The sequence below is a fragment of the Hyperolius riggenbachi genome, chromosome 7 (assembly GCF_040937935.1).
Source record: "Hyperolius riggenbachi isolate aHypRig1 chromosome 7, aHypRig1.pri, whole genome shotgun sequence".
Taxonomy (NCBI): domain Eukaryota; kingdom Metazoa; phylum Chordata; class Amphibia; order Anura; family Hyperoliidae; genus Hyperolius; species Hyperolius riggenbachi.
In genome coordinates, this window is record NC_090652.1 from 246,764,838 (window position 1) to 246,780,768 (window position 15,931).

At 40.9% G+C, this 15,931-nt stretch overlaps 1 protein-coding gene across 2 annotated transcripts in view; it reads right to left on the minus strand.

Annotated features, from left to right (window-relative positions):
• Positions 1–15,931, minus strand: part of HOXD3 (homeobox D3) — a 328,853-nt gene that overhangs the window by 179,605 nt on the left and 133,317 nt on the right. The gene's annotated exons all lie outside the window — the stretch shown is intronic.

Genomic DNA, 15,931 nt, shown 5'->3' on the forward strand with positions numbered 1-15,931 from the left:
AAACAAAAGCTAATTAAGCGATCAATTTGTTTACAACATGGTCCATATAATAAAGGAAGCAGAGCTGGGAAAAAACAAGAATCTGGAGAAGAAGAGGACCAAACAATAACTTTAAGATGCACTTTTATTAAATTATCTATAAAAAATTGCATAAAATCAATACAAACAGGAATTAAGATTAAAAACACCCCCATAACTAGTTTATGAAGTTGATTGTCAGTAGCAGTAAAATGTAAATGAAACGAGGCTGTAGGGAAGTTGTGAACAGAGTGAAGCACGTGATTATTATGTTATATGCTAATGCAATATGATTATTATTATATTATATCCGAACCCCATCCAGCGATTCATGGAGGTATACAGGTCGCTGTGTATATGCCTCCTCCTGTGTGTTGCATTACCTGCCTTCCACAGCCCTCTATGGCCAGAATAAAGAGTTTTAATGAAACTTTGAGATTTATTATGTGAGAGCTACGTCCAATCAACGCTGCCTCGTTCTGTTTGGGAACTGATACATATTTCTTAATATCGCCCTCTGCTAGGGAAACGCCGTGGATTCGCTTTCAGAGCTCTGCAATATCCTGTTCGTGGATACACAGCTTTTCCCCCCCTTAAATAAGTAATATTTGTTCAGAAAAGTAGGGTATGTCACAGTATTTAGCCCCAAAGAAGCTCTCCTGATTGGGCTGCAGTAACGTGTGCTGGACATGATGATGGAGGAGGTGATTACAGAAAACTACTAACATTACATACATTACTCAGGCATAGTCCTATAGTGTACAGTGACAGGTCCTGGGCATGTGACAGAACGCAGGCGTACAGTGTATTGTGGGACTTCTCACAAATACAAATACAAGTGTACCTTTACTTGGGTACACAGCGGGCTGGTCATAAGATGGGGTCTTCAATCTAAACTTTAAATCAAAAGGGGGCATTCACCCTGAACTGCCTAGGTGTTTGAGGTGCGAATATCAATCAATTAATCTATCTATTTATACATCTATCATCCATCCATATATAATCCATCTATACACCTATCATCCATCCATCCAAAACAGCCAGTCCATATAATCTACAAACTGTCTGAATCAGTATGTGTGGTAGTATGGCGCCTGTTCAATACACTATTTCTCCTAGGAGATCATTTTTTCTTCTTCTTTAAAATAACTTTTCAGTACTTTGCAATTGAAAAGTACCAAAAAGCAAGAGAAAAAGTTCTGCCAAAATTACTGTATTTTCTTGCTTGCTAGGCATCTTATTGATAAGGTGTAAAAATATAAAATAGGAGAAAACTCAGGAGAAAAAAAATGAATTGAATAAGGGTCCATATATTATATATATATATATATATATATATATATATATATATATATATATATATATATATGAGACTTGTTGATAGAGACCTAAACATTATACCTTTTAATGAACACACTAAATATGGTTGAATGATCACAAACAAGAACTACATGGTTGAATAAGCACAAACACTTAAATATCCATATGTTTTAATGAGCAAACAAACACTTAACTACAAGTTTTATTAATCAGGTACCGCATAAAGCAGTTGTGAAAGCACCAATATAACACCCGTAGCTAGATGATTCCTGTATTACAGCTAACTTTATATATTTTAATACATATAAAAAGGTCTCAACCAGCAGTGACAACAGCCTCTTTATAAATTACACTTACCTTCTGGTTTCAAAATAGTTAGACGCAGCAATTATGTTTAACGGAATGATTCATCATGTGAATACGCGATAAATTAGCACAACAGAGCGCGTAAGCTGAAATAAAATGGCAATGCCAAGTATGAGGGCTGGAAGGGGTGCAGTGACCTGGGTCTTTCACATTCTCTGTTCTGCGAAATGGATTTACCATTCTCCGGCCGTGTGAGAGTCCAGGTAGTTGTGCCAGGGATGACAGCTAGCTGAGAGGGTGTCTGCGGAGGTGTGACTGACATACACACATTTCAAGAGGATTTTCACTTTCTATAAGCGAGGACAAGAAGCAGGGAGGATAAACTATAAACAGGTATAGGAAACTTGCAGCGGCCTTATTCATATTGGAGAAACTGCTTCATACTTTAAAGTATTTATAAAACAAAGTAATGGCATAAAACGTATATTGCTTCACATAGACTCATCTGATGGCTAACTATGATCCAATATATTTCTATATGATCCAATATATTCTAATAAAGTAATTATCTAATGTCTAGATTACATCTACACCACTCTTCACTATACAGGGTGGAGCTACAAGCCAGACTGTCATTCTAAAATAATAAATAATGACATTATTCAATAATGATAGGGTCATGTTTCTTGATCACGAAAGTAAAAACAAATTAAATATATTCCACTGGTTAATGTTTTCTTTTTAATCATCTCGCGATTCATTTGAGAAAAACAAGAAAATTCGCCAGATTCTGCGTTTGATTTTATAAAAATTCCTATTGCGCACCAATGAATGTCACCCCGAACTAGTACAATAAGTTGTAACAAATTCTTCTGTCAATATTCAGCATTTTTTCCGTGCTGCACATAAAGAGAACAGTTGTACTATTATATTTTTTTGCAGGCGCAGCAATGCAGCCATTTGCCACTAGATGGCTCCATCTGTTTTCAAGTGGAATTTGTAAAGCATAAAGTACCTGTAGAACGGTCACCAGCACCACCAACACACATAGGTGGTTATTATTACTTTATCATTAGTATTACTGTGTATTCTGACGTTTTCCTGCATTCATTTTTACATGAAGAAAACAGCGCGTATAAACACTGAGTTTTATTTGCTGGGCAAAAGTTATTCCTCCAGGATTACATTGTTTAGGATTATGCAGTGGTAAATTGCATCCAAATATTATTTCCAGCCTATCTCGGAACTGACAAAACGGCAAAAAAAATATAAATACAAATAAAATAAAAATCATATAGCATTCGATTATTGTACTTCTATAGAGCCCACATATTGTGCAGAGCTGCATTACAAAAGGGGAGCACAAATGGAGGAATAGCTTGTCCCCAATATTTGGAACCACGTCAGCATAGTTTAAGGATGGAACGATAGATAAATAGATATACACAACTATCTATCTTTCTGCTTTTGATCCCATTGATATTATCTATGGTCTATCTATCTATCTATCTATCTATCTATCTATCTATCTATCTATCTATCTATCTATCTATCTATCTATCTATCTATCTATCTATCTATCATCTATCCATTTATGTATCCTCTGTTTTTCTATGTATAATTTCGAACACCAGTGGCAAACTAGGCTAATATCCCTGGTTTATTAAATGATTGGAGGGCGCATTCGATTAGATTTTAGCCATGCTTTTTCTGTCTAGTTTATTGTCACAATAACGACATTGCCGGTCTTGTGAGTTCTCACGCCTTTCGAAGCAGGAAGTTCCAGTTACTGGGAGGGTCAGTTATTAGTGACTAAAAAAAAATAAAAAATAAAATAAAAATAAATAAATAAATAATAAATAAGTATAACAATTGTGGTAACCCTTACAGGTTATGCTATATGCCCCATACTGTGTAAAACGGTATTAACTGAGTTACAGCACTTAAGGGCACTGACCTATATACAGTAGATGCAGAGGCCATACGGCATAATGAAGTACAGGGGAGAGTCCGATATTCTGAATGTTCTCGAGTTCTTCCCAAAAGTTCCAACTTTCCATTTTTTTCCTCGCCAAACCAAAGGATTCCCTAATATGCTTTGCCTCCAGGTGAGCCTATTAGTGCCGTTGCTTTGTATGTCTTTGCTTATTTTTATGCGTCAAAACCGCAGGAGCAAGTGAAAAAAATAAATAGAAACTACCCAGGTAAGTAGTGTATACCGCAGTGAGGAAGCTTCCTCTCTCCAGTAATGTTCTTCTCACCAGCTTTTTTTCACATTGTTTGTAACACCTTTTCAGCACCAAGTACAAGGAGAACACTAAAATCAGCCTAGGAAAGTGACATCAAAAGTTACTTAGTCAAAGACAATTTATGGCATTTGCTGTTGGTAGCCGTCAAAAAGTTATATAATATGAATACAATTTAAATATGTCCCCTCTGACGACCGGTACCTGCTGGCTCTGCCTATCTGCAGCAATTGTGGGCAGAGGTGGGGAAGTGACTGTGATTTTTGCATATTGTGTTGCAGAGCTTGTTGTTGGAAAGAAAACAAGCAAAATGTGGCTTATTTTACTTGCTAAGGTGTACAGATGAACTTTAATCAGGCCCATTGTCACCTGACACAATCATTGAATAATGGTAGAAAAATACATATATCAGTGCTGCACAAGGTATCTTGTAATTTAATGCCAATAAAATTACATTTCCATTAGCAGAAACCAATCAGCTGATCTGGAGATTCAGATAATGACCAATATTTATTTAGTTGCTTAATCATCTCATCCTCTGGCTGAAGTGTATTTTTGTTTTAAAACAAAAGTTCAGCATTACTTAACCTAAGGGGTACCTGAATTGAGAAGGGTATAGAAGTTGCCTTTTACAAAATGCGAGTTGCCCGGCTGTTGAGAAGATGTTTTGGATTTAGTAGTAATACATTTGGCGGAAGAATAAAGTTAATGAACTCTGAACTATACATAGGTCAGTATTTCAGAAAGTAATACAGGGAAATAACAGTACAACAGGCAAGCAATGCATGCAAAAAAATAATAATAAATAAATACAAAAAAATAATAGCAGTTATTCTTACATTTTTACCTGAATTCTACAGTCATAAAGATACAATTATAAACTTGTCCCCCAACAACTTATTTCCTGTGTAGTTATATGACCCACACTTGACTTCAAAGTGATGTAATTCTCGTGAATGTCATAAATAAAGTCATTTTAAAATAAATAAAGTTATCGTGAAAGTGACAAAAAAAATAATAATAGTAATAATAACAATTATTCATATATGTCCAATTATTCATATATGTCCATCTTAATTTTGCATTCTATGATAAGCATACACTTGAAGTCCCACCAATGACTTATTGCCTGTATTGTTACACGACCTGCCTCTACTTAAAAGTGATACAATTCTTGTGAAAGTCACATTAACCCCTCCTCTACACACAGTTATAGTAGATATTCTAGAAGCAGCAACCTTGCATAATAATAACCAGAATTAGAATGCTCAGCAGTTAGCAAAATACAATTACAATTAATTTCCCTCGCACACTGAAGCTCACTGCTATAAATTACCCTTTTATCTCCAGCAGTCAGAGATAAAACAACAGTCTCTTAGCACCTACTAAGCACAGTGCAGCACATAAAAAGGCTTTCAGTAAAAAACAAAACTAAACTTAACTCTTTGTTACGTACTTTTTAAAAAAATGTTTGCCTTAATATTTATGATAGTGAAGCTAATTGGGGTGGATGAGACGTTTTGACTGTGGTTTTAGACTTCTTTCACACTAAGACGTTGCGTTAGGTGCTACGTTAAGGTCGCATAACGTGCACCTAACGCAACGCATGGTGGTGGTGGCAGAGGATGTTAGCAAAGAGCCGCGTCAAGAGGCTCTTTGATGTGTCCGTGATGCGTACTATAGTACGCATGCGCTGGTGGAGACCACGTGAGCGGAACACTCCGCATCACGTGGTCCCGCCAGTGACGTCAGCACATTGCAGTGAATATTAATTAGCCATGTGGCTTATCACTGCGCCTGAGCAAAGCCGCTCTAACGCAGTAGCATGCTGCACTTTAGATTGACATGCAGCGTTACAATGTAACGCAACGTGGGCACTGTGAACAGCTTATTGCAGTTACATTGCTGTGCGTTGGGGAGCGTTACAGGCTGCACTATCGTGGGCCTGTAAAGTCCCACTGTGAAAGCAGCCTAAAAGTATCTTAAAATAAGGATCTGGTCAATTGATTTCAGTTCTGCTTTAATATATTGGCATCTGACACACATTGTTAGCCTGAGCTGAATATTTAGTATACAATTGAAGTGTTAGCAAAAACTGCATATTGATGATAAGTAGTACAGACAGCTAGTTTACTATGAGTATAAGCATACCATTTCAGCTGATCCTGAACATGCTGGGGATGTCTTATTATAAAATGGGATTCAATTCAATAACTATTAGTATAATTAAAGGACCACTATTGCAGAAAAAAAAAAGAAGTAACATTTAAAATACACGCATATTAGGTGTACAATGGTCTTAAAGAAGGTTGAAGTATAAATGACTTTTTTCCCCCTGTTGCTTTTACTTACAGTACGTAGTAATAGTTCATCTCCATCTAGGGGGTTCTCAGTATTCCCTTTATTCTTTACAAAAGTACTCCCTGTAAAGGATTTCTACAAAAATGTCAGCCAGCCTGTCTACTCATATGCATACTCCCTTGGCAGTTGAACTGAGCAAGTGCCCTTCAGTAAGTGCTTTTGACAAGCAAAAAAACCCTGAAGGTCACCCATGAGGAGATGGACTATTCCAAAACCAGACAGATTTGTCTTTATGATTTATGAGTTTGCCTCTGAAAAAGGGATTTAGCGTTGTGAAACGTGCATCAGGCTGTTTATATACAAATGTATTTGATGTTTTGTTCATATAAATGATATATTGTCTTGAATATTTGCATATATTTCTCTACCAAGTGGAACATTTTATAATTAATTTTTACTTACTTTCATAAGACATTGTGTGAAGAGTGCTCCACGAAAACCTAATTTTTAACATATTGTATTGAGAAGCTTAATAGGCAAAAGGGCATAGCCAAAAATACTTTGTTAAAGCGGGATTGTACTCTCAAAACTAACATTTCAGTAACCATTCTTAGATACATAAAATAATATCTGACAGCATTCCTAAGCATCCCCGGTGGCATAGTGGTTAGTGCTCTCGCCTTGCAGCGCTGGACCCCAGTTCAAATGCCAGGCAGAGTACTATCTGCAAGGAGTTTGTATGTTCCCCCATGTCTGTGTGGGCACTACGCGAACATTGAATCCAAACTTCCTGGAAAAGTTCGGATTCGCGTGAACCAGACGAACCTCCATAGACTTCAATGGGCAGGCGAATTTCACAAACTACAAAGACTGTTTCTGGCCACAAAAGTGATGGAAAACTAGTTTCAAAGGCTCTAACAACTGGGCAGGGGCATGGTGGAGGGGAATCTATGCCAAAATTTCCATCAAAAATGATGTAGTTGACGCAGAGTTGGGTTTTAATCCCTAAAGGGCAGAAACCTCAGTGCATTCCTACATTTGAGGTCTAAATGGCTGCTTCAAAATGTCAAGAGTGGTAGTGTAAGGGTTATGCCCGCTTCACACTGACAGACCAAACACCGCGTTTACTGAGATTGAGCGCTAACAGGTAAGGCCCTTAGGTGTGTGGGCGCTGCATACGCACTCAACTGAGGCAGACTGGCTCAGTGTACAGCTGAATTTTTATTTTTTCTTGGGCCTATTTGTGAAAGTTATTAATAAAAAATATTTTGAAAGTTATTTAAGTATAGAAAAGTTATTTATAACAAATTAAAAAATACAAATTTATGTATAAAAAATACAAAATTTCAAGGTAATATTTATATAATTTCAATGATGATTTTCAAACAATGTTAAGTCAGCAGGTGTCAGCTGGCAGCAGGCCTGCCTGCCATTCGTGGTGGGGGTAGTGGGTATGGTTCCACCAACTCTACTGCAGAGCTACGCAGTGGAGACCTGCCATTGGTGTTCCGTGGGGTGGCAGGATGGCAGCAGGCCTGCCTGCCATTCGTGGTGGTGGTGTCACCACCAACTTCAATGCAGAGCCATGCAGTAGAGGCTTGCAAGCAATGAAATGCAGGCTACCTGAAACTTCATCATGATGTCCGCCACTTTTACAAGAATGAGAAGGGAGGGTGGTGGTGGTATGCATGAACTGGCACCCTCCTTTTTTTTTAGTTTAGCTTATTTGACAAAGTTGATTATGACAAATTAAAAAATACATTTTTGGGGGTTACAACAAATTGAAAATTGAAATGTTATTTATAAAACTTTACAATGTTTTTTTTTTTTAAATGTTAAGTCAGCAGGTATCAAGCTGGCAGCAGGTCTGCCTGTCATTTGTGGTGGTGGTGGCACCAACTCCACTGAAAAGCCACGCAGTGGAGGCTTGCCAGTTGCCATCGGTGAGTTCAGTGGGTGGCAGGCTGGCAGCAGGCCAACAAGGCAATAAAATGCAGACTACCTGAAACAGCACCACTTTTACAAGAATGAGAAGGGAGGGTGGTGGTGGTATGGGTGAACTGGCAGTGGCGGAACTGTTACCGAGTCACAATCAGGCGTAACGGATGAACAAGTTCCACAGAAGCCTAAAAACAATGATGACCGCACAGAGTTTTACGCCAAAAATATCAAGTCACTAGTAGAAGGGGAGGCAAGGGTGCAGCTACTCCTAATCATAATACCAGGAACCTGAGACGACCTGTACAGTGCTATAAAGAAGCTATGCTGTGTACAAACACCTGTGCCTTCTCAAGTGTGAATGTAAAAACAATCTCTAATCCAACAAAACTGAAAAGCATCGCACAGAAAATTTATTTTGCTGCAGATAAATTGCAAGCTTGGAGGAGAGCTGTAGGGAGTGGACATTCCTCTGAAAAATCTGATGGTGATCGGAATGGATCTACCATGATGCCGGCTGGAGTTCCTGCTCAGTGACAGGCTTTGGGGCCAGCATAAATTCTTTCCCGACCCGCTGGTACTCCTGTGTAGTCTTTCAGCTTCCACATCAGGGGATTATGGATGGCTTGAAGCTGTGCGTTGTGGCTGCTCTCCAGTAGTACTACGATGTAAATCATGTACTGCCAGAGAAGACTGTGGTGTACCGAGATGGAGTGTCGGATGGACAGCTTAGCAGTGCACAGTGGCGTAGCTAAGGTGCTGAGGGCCCCGATGCAAGTTTTATAATGGGGCCCCCCAAGCACTTTATACATAACAATTGATACGGCGCACCAAAACCTGCCAATGGAAACTACAGTGTCAGAGGTGCAAGAAGGGGATGGGGAACAGCTAGTTAATGATTACCACTATTCAAAGTATCTATAGAAGTGATTATTATGAGCACAGGACCAATAGAGAGCTAATACTGCAGTTGAAGGAAGGCCTCTCGGGGCCCCTCTGGCCCAAGGGCCCCGATGCGGTCGCAACCTCTGCACCTCCTATTGCTACGCCCCTGGCAGTGCAGAATTGTAAGATCCTACAGTTACAGACCTGCTTTTGTACTTTTGAAAATGATTCCCCTCGCATGATTGTCATCGTAGTGCAGAAAAGGATCAGCACCAATCTGTACTGCTCCGCGTCCGGAGAATTGGTCACTCCTGCTTCCGGTACCATCGTGGACCACATTGTCACCAACCGCGACTGGGTGAATTTCTTCCTGCTCTCCCACCATGTCAGGCAAGGATGTGGCATTCCCACTCACTATATATTTGTAATGAACACTGCAAACTTCAGCCCTGACCATCTACAAAGGTTGACTTTCAAATTGTACCACATGAACTGGAACTGGCCTGGGACCATCCGAGTGGCAGCACCCTGCAAATATGCCCACAAGCTGGCTTTCCTGTCTAGGCAGTTCCTTCACCATGAGCCTTCCATTTAGCTGTGTGATAAGCTCATCTTTCTGTAAGTGTTGGGAACAACCGGCATCATTTTTTGCCCATCGTCCACACAATTACCTTGCTTTGAATAGCCTTCCCTTTTGTTTTTACTTGATCTTTCGCAGAATAGTACTCGCCAGCGAACTATTCGGGCCATCTCTATTGGGCTCTCCAGTTTCCTCCCAAATCCCAAAAACATAGAGATAAGTTAAATAACTAATTTGGCCTCCCCCTAAATTGTCCCTAGACTATGAGACAGTAGGATGTGAAAGTTTGGGCAACCTTGCTAATTGTCATGATTTTCCTGTACAAATCATTGGTTGTTATGACAATTAATGTCAGTTAAATATATCTTATAGGAGACATGCACAGTGATATTTGAGAAGTTAAATTACGTTTATTGGATTTACATAAAGGGTGCAATAAGGCCTGGAACCCACTGAAATCCGCAAACGCAAAACGCAACCGCTAGCGTTTTGCATGAGTGGTTTGCAAGCGGATTCATGCGAGTTTTCGGTCGCGTTTTGCAACAGTGTATTTTTTTCCTCAGCGGTTGTGTAGCGTTTTGCGTTTCGCGTTTTTATCCTGATTGGTCCTGTGAATTATTTTTAATTTTGTTACAGTGTGCTGAACCGCAAAACGCTAGCAAAACCGCTCAGTTTAGGTTTTGCTGAGCGTTTCTGCTAGCGTTTCAATACTTTACATTGAAGCGCTAACGCTCCCAAAATGCTGCAGGTCCTGCGTTTGCGTTTCTGGGAAACGCAAACGCTCCTGTGGAAGTTGCCCCATCCATTAACATCAGCTGAGCGTTTTGGCAAAACGCTAGCGTATCGCAGCGCTGCCAAAATGCTCAAAAAAACGCTCTTGTGGGTTCCAGCCCTAATTGTTTAAATAAAATTAGGCAGGTGCATAAATGTGGGCGCTGTTGTCATTTATTGATTCTAAAAGCTTTAGAACGAATAATTGGAACTCAAATTGGCTTGGTAAGCTCAGTGACCGCTGACCTATATACACAGGTGAATACAATTATGAGAAAGAGTATTTAAAGAGACACTGAAGCGAAAAAAAAATTATGATATTATGATTTGTATGTGTAGTACAGCTAAGAAATAAAACATTAAGATCAGATACATCAGTCTAACTGTTTCCAGTACAGGAAGAGTTAAGAAACTCCAGTTGTTATCTCTATGCAAAAAAGCAATTAAGCTCTGCGACTTTCAAAGTCGTGGAGAGGGCTCTGAAAGAATAATTTTGAATGCTGAGTATTGTGTAACCTGCACATATTATAGAATGATGCAATGTTAGAAAAAACACTATATACCTGAAAATAAAAATATGAAAATATTTTCTTTGCTGCTAAACTTCTAGTAATTATTCATAGTACACAACCAATTCATTATATCATATTTTTTTTTCCGCTTCAGTGTCTCTTTAAGGGGGTCAATTCTAAGTTTCCCTCCTCTTTTAATTTTCTCTGAAGAGTAGCAATATGAGGGTGTCAAAACAACTCTCAAATGACCTGAAGAAAAAGATTATTCACCATCATGGTTTAGGGAAAGGATACAGAAAGCTGTCTCAGAGATTTCAGCTGTCTGTTTCCACAGCTAGGAACATATTGAGGAAATAAAAGAACAAAGGCCCAGTTCAAGTTAAGTCTCAAAGTGGCAGACCAAGAAAAATCTCGGATAGACAGAAGCAACGAATGGTGAGAACAGTCAGAGTCAACCCACAGAGCAGCACCAAAGACTTACAACATCATCTTGCTGCAGATGGAGTCACTGTGTGTGCATTGTTCAACCATTCAGTGCACTTTACACAAGGAGATGTGGTACGCGATAGTGATGCAGGGGAAGTATTTTCTCTGCCCACAGCACAAACAGAGCCACTTGAGGTATGCTAAAGCACATTTGGACAAGCCAGCTTCACTTTGGAATAAGGTGCTGTGGACTGATTAAACTAAAATTGAGTTATTTGGGCATAACAAGGGGCATTATGCATGGAGGAAAAAGTACACAGCATTCCAAGAAAACCCCCCAAAATTCTATGTTTTTGTGCGCTCACTAAATATAACAATCAGTGATAGTGTTCCAATATTGACAATAGTGAAATCAAGTCCATTTAACACAGTCATCAAGCATATGATGTATACAATAGTTCTCCTTCAAGATGCTGCGCTCACATGTACTTTATAATCATGTGATATTGCTGCCAAACCACAGACAGCAACAATAACACCTCCAAGACTCTGGAACATATACAATCTCCCAGGTGCATGCAGGTGGCCCACACAAGGTCATACGTGGCCTCTCACCTTATGCTCTGCTGCCCAAGTTATAAGAGCAGATGCGCTCAATGTATTCCGGCAGGCGTTCACCAGCCAATACTCAGCAGATAGGTCTCCACAGGAGCAGAAGCTTCACATCCGCCTATTAACTGAAGGACTCCACATAGCGTAAAACCATACACTTTATTAAAATCTATAAAACAAATAGTGCAATCACATATTCCTCGTAAAAACAAGCATATCATATCATGAACTCCACGCCAGCTACCTCCGCCTGTAGCTCCTGGGCGGAGCTACAGGTGGAGGTAGCTGGCATGGAGTTCATGATATGATATGCTCGTTTTTACGAGGATGTGAGTGCACTATTTTTGTATAGATTTTAATAAAGTGCATGGTTTTATGCTATGTGGAGTCCTTCAGTTAATAGGCGGATGTGAAGCTTCTGCTCCTGTGGAGACCTATCTGCTGAGTATTGGCTGGTGAACGCCTGTCAGGATACATTGAGCGCATCTGCTCTTATAACTTGGGCAGCAGAGCATAAGGTGAGAGGCCATGTATGACCTTGTTTGGGCCACCTGCATGCACCTGGGAGATGGGCTGGATCTTTCAACAAGACAACGACCCTAAACACTGCTCAAAATCCACTAAGACATTCATGCAGAGGAACAAGTACAACGGTTTGGAATGGCCATCTCAGTCCCTAGACCTGAATATAATTGAAAATCTGTGGTGTGAGTTAAAGGGAGCTGTCCATGCTCGGAAGCCATCGAACCTGAATGAACTAGAGATGTTTTGTAAAGAGGAATGGTCCAAAATACCTTCAACCAGAATCCAGACTCTCATTGGAACCTACAGGAAGCATTTAGAGCAGCCTTTCTCAACCTTTTTACTCTGGAGGAATCCTGCAAATAACTTTTGGATCTCAAGGAACCCCTGCAAACAATTTTTTAATCTCGAGGAACCCCTGCATTTATTTTTCCGGAGGCATGGTCTTTTAAAGTAGGTGAGGCTGTTCATTTCACTAACTCCTATTACACTGTCACTCATTAAACTGTGGTCATTATTATTCTGACCCCCAATTTAGTGCTTCTTTTTAAAGTACCCCCTATTATAATGTGCTCTATTATACTTCCCCCCCAGGATGAGGGAAAATGCCAAGGAACCCCTGCAGAGTTCTCGAAGAACCCTGGTTGAGAAAGCCTGATTTAGAGGCTGTAATTTCTGCAAAAGGAGGATCTACTAAATATTCATTTAATTTAATTTTTGTGGTGCCCAAATTTATCCACCTGCCTAATTTTGTTTAAACAATTATTGCACACTTTCTGTAAATCCCAAAAAAATCATTTCACTTCTCAACTATCACTGTGTGTGTCTCCTATATGATATATTTAACTGACATTTTTTATCGTAACAACCAACGATTTATACAGGAAAATCATGATGATTAACAAGGTTGCCCAAACTTTCGCATCCCACTGTACATACATAGACTAGGACTATGGTGGGGATTAGATTGTGAGCCCTTCTGAGGGACAGTTGAGTGACAAGACAATATACTCTGTACAGCGCTGCGGATGATGTCAGCGCTATATAAATAATAATAATATTTTCACTGCAGAGAGCAATACAGACTTTCTTATCTCTGGCTAATCGGCAATGTATTCACTGCCGCCAGGAGACACTCTCTGCCTGTGTCTTGATTCTGCTCCCTCCTCCCTCCCTCTGCTGAATAGACATATTGCCCTAGCATCAGCTGAGTCAATAAAGCAGAAAGGCTGTGCTTTTACATAAAAGGTGTCCAGCCCTGCCTGTTTTTGACAGTTGGAACCAGTTTTGAATGAGTTTTCTATGGCTTGGTTCACACATACATTTGTACATTTTCGGTCCAGTCCAGTCAGTTTTGCATCAGTTTTGTATGAGTTTTCTATGGTTTGGTCCACACTAGAGATGTCGCGAACCTCCGATTTTCGGTTCGCGAACACTGTTCGCGAACCTTCGTGGAAGGTTCGGTTCGCGGAAAAGTTCGCGAACCGCAATAGACTTCAATGGGGATGCGAACTTTGAAAAATAGAAACATTTATGCTGGCCACAAAAGTGATGGAAAAGATGTTTCAAGGGGTCTAACACCTGGAGGGGGGCATGGCGGAGTGGGATACATGCCCAAAGTCCCGGGGAAAAATCTGGATGTGACGCAAAGCAGCGTTTTAAGGACAGAAATGACATTGAATGCTAAATTGCAGGCCTAAAGTGCTTAAAAACATCTTGCATGTGTATACATCAATCAGGGAGTGTAATTAGAGTTCTGCTTCACACTGACGCACCAAACTCATTGTGTAACGCACCGCAAACAGCTGTTTGCGTAGTGATGGCAGTGCTGGACTGGTGCGCACCATGGCGAGAGTGTAGGCCGTGGCGGTTTTCAAGACCATATGGTCGCCGGGCTGTGGTAGCTCAATGATAGAACAACAGTGACTGTCCAGCTGATCAAATTTGGTCTGTCCACAATGAAGCAACGACCTTATTATCTTCTTGTATGTAGGTAGGCATAGGTAGGAGTCCCAGTATAGGTAGGTAGGCATAGGTAGGAGTCCCAGTATAGGTAGGTAGGCATAGGTAGGTGTCCCAGTAGTTAGCTAGGCACAGGTAGGAGACCCAGTATAGGTAGGTAGGCATAGGTAGGTGTCCCAGTAGTTAGCTAGGCATAGGTAGGAGACCCAGTATAGGTAGGTGTCCCAGTAGTTAGCTAGGCATAGGTAGGAGACCCAGTATAGTTAGGTAGGCATAGGTAGGTGTCCCAGTAGTTAGCTAGGCATAGGTAGGAGACCCAGTATAGGTAGGTAGGCATAGGTAAGTGTTCCAGTAGTTAGCTAGATATAGGTAGGAGACCCAGTAGTTAGCTAGGCATAGGTAGGAGACCCAGTATAGGTAGGTAGGCATAGGTAGGTGCCTCAGTAGTTAGCTAGACATAGGTAGGAGTCCCAGTATAGGTAGGTAGGCATAGGTAGGTGCCTCAGTAGTTAGCTAGACATAGGTAGGAGACCCAGTAGTTAGCTAGGCATAGGTAGGAGACCCAGTATAGGTAGGTAGGCATAGGTAGGTGCCTCAGTAGTTAGCTAGACATAGGTAGGAGACCCAGTAGTTAGCTAGGCATAGGTAGGTGCCTCAGTAGTTAGCTAGATATAGGTAGGAGACCCAGTAGTTAGCTAGGCATAGGTAGGAGACCCAGTATAGGTAGGTAGGCATAGGTAGGTCCCCTAGTATAGGTAGGTAGGTAGGTGTCCCCGTATAGGTAAGTAGGTGCCCCAGTAGTTAGGTAGGCATAGGTAGGTGTCCCAGTATAGATAGTTAGGCAGGGCCTGGCTGGCACAGTAATAACAATTACCAAGGTCCAGCTGCAACAGATAGGGCTGTATAATGTCAGTGAGCAACACACAAAAAAAACACATCTGGAAAACATTATCTCTTAAAAGAGCTGTTGAGGGGTGCTATTTTAGCAATAACAATCAGCCAGGAGCAAGCCAAGAGCCTAACTAATCTTTCCCTAGGAGAACAGGTCTGCAGCAGCTTTCCCTAGTCTGTCTCTAGCAGGCACACGAGTGGGTGTAATGGCCGGCAAACCTGCCTTATATAAGGGGGGGCTCCAGGGCTTAGTGTAGCCTGAATGGCTACAATATGCCTGCTGACTGTGATGCAGAGGGTAAAAGTTGAACCTCATAGTGCATTATGGGGCGAATCGAACTTCCGCAAAAGTTCGCTTGATCCAGGCGAACGCGAACCACCAAGGTTTGCGTGGAACCGTTCGCCGGCGAACCGTTCGCTACATCTCTAGTCCACACTAGAGGTGTACCGAACGGTTCGCCGGCGAACGGTTCCAGGCGAACATTGGGGGTTCGCGTTCACCTGCGCCAGGCGAACTTTTCCGGAAGTTCGATTCGCCCCATAATGCACTATGAGGGTCAACTTTGACCCTCTGCATCACAGTCAGCAGGCACATTGTAGCCATTCAGGCTACAGTAAGCCCTGGAGCCCCACCCCCCCTT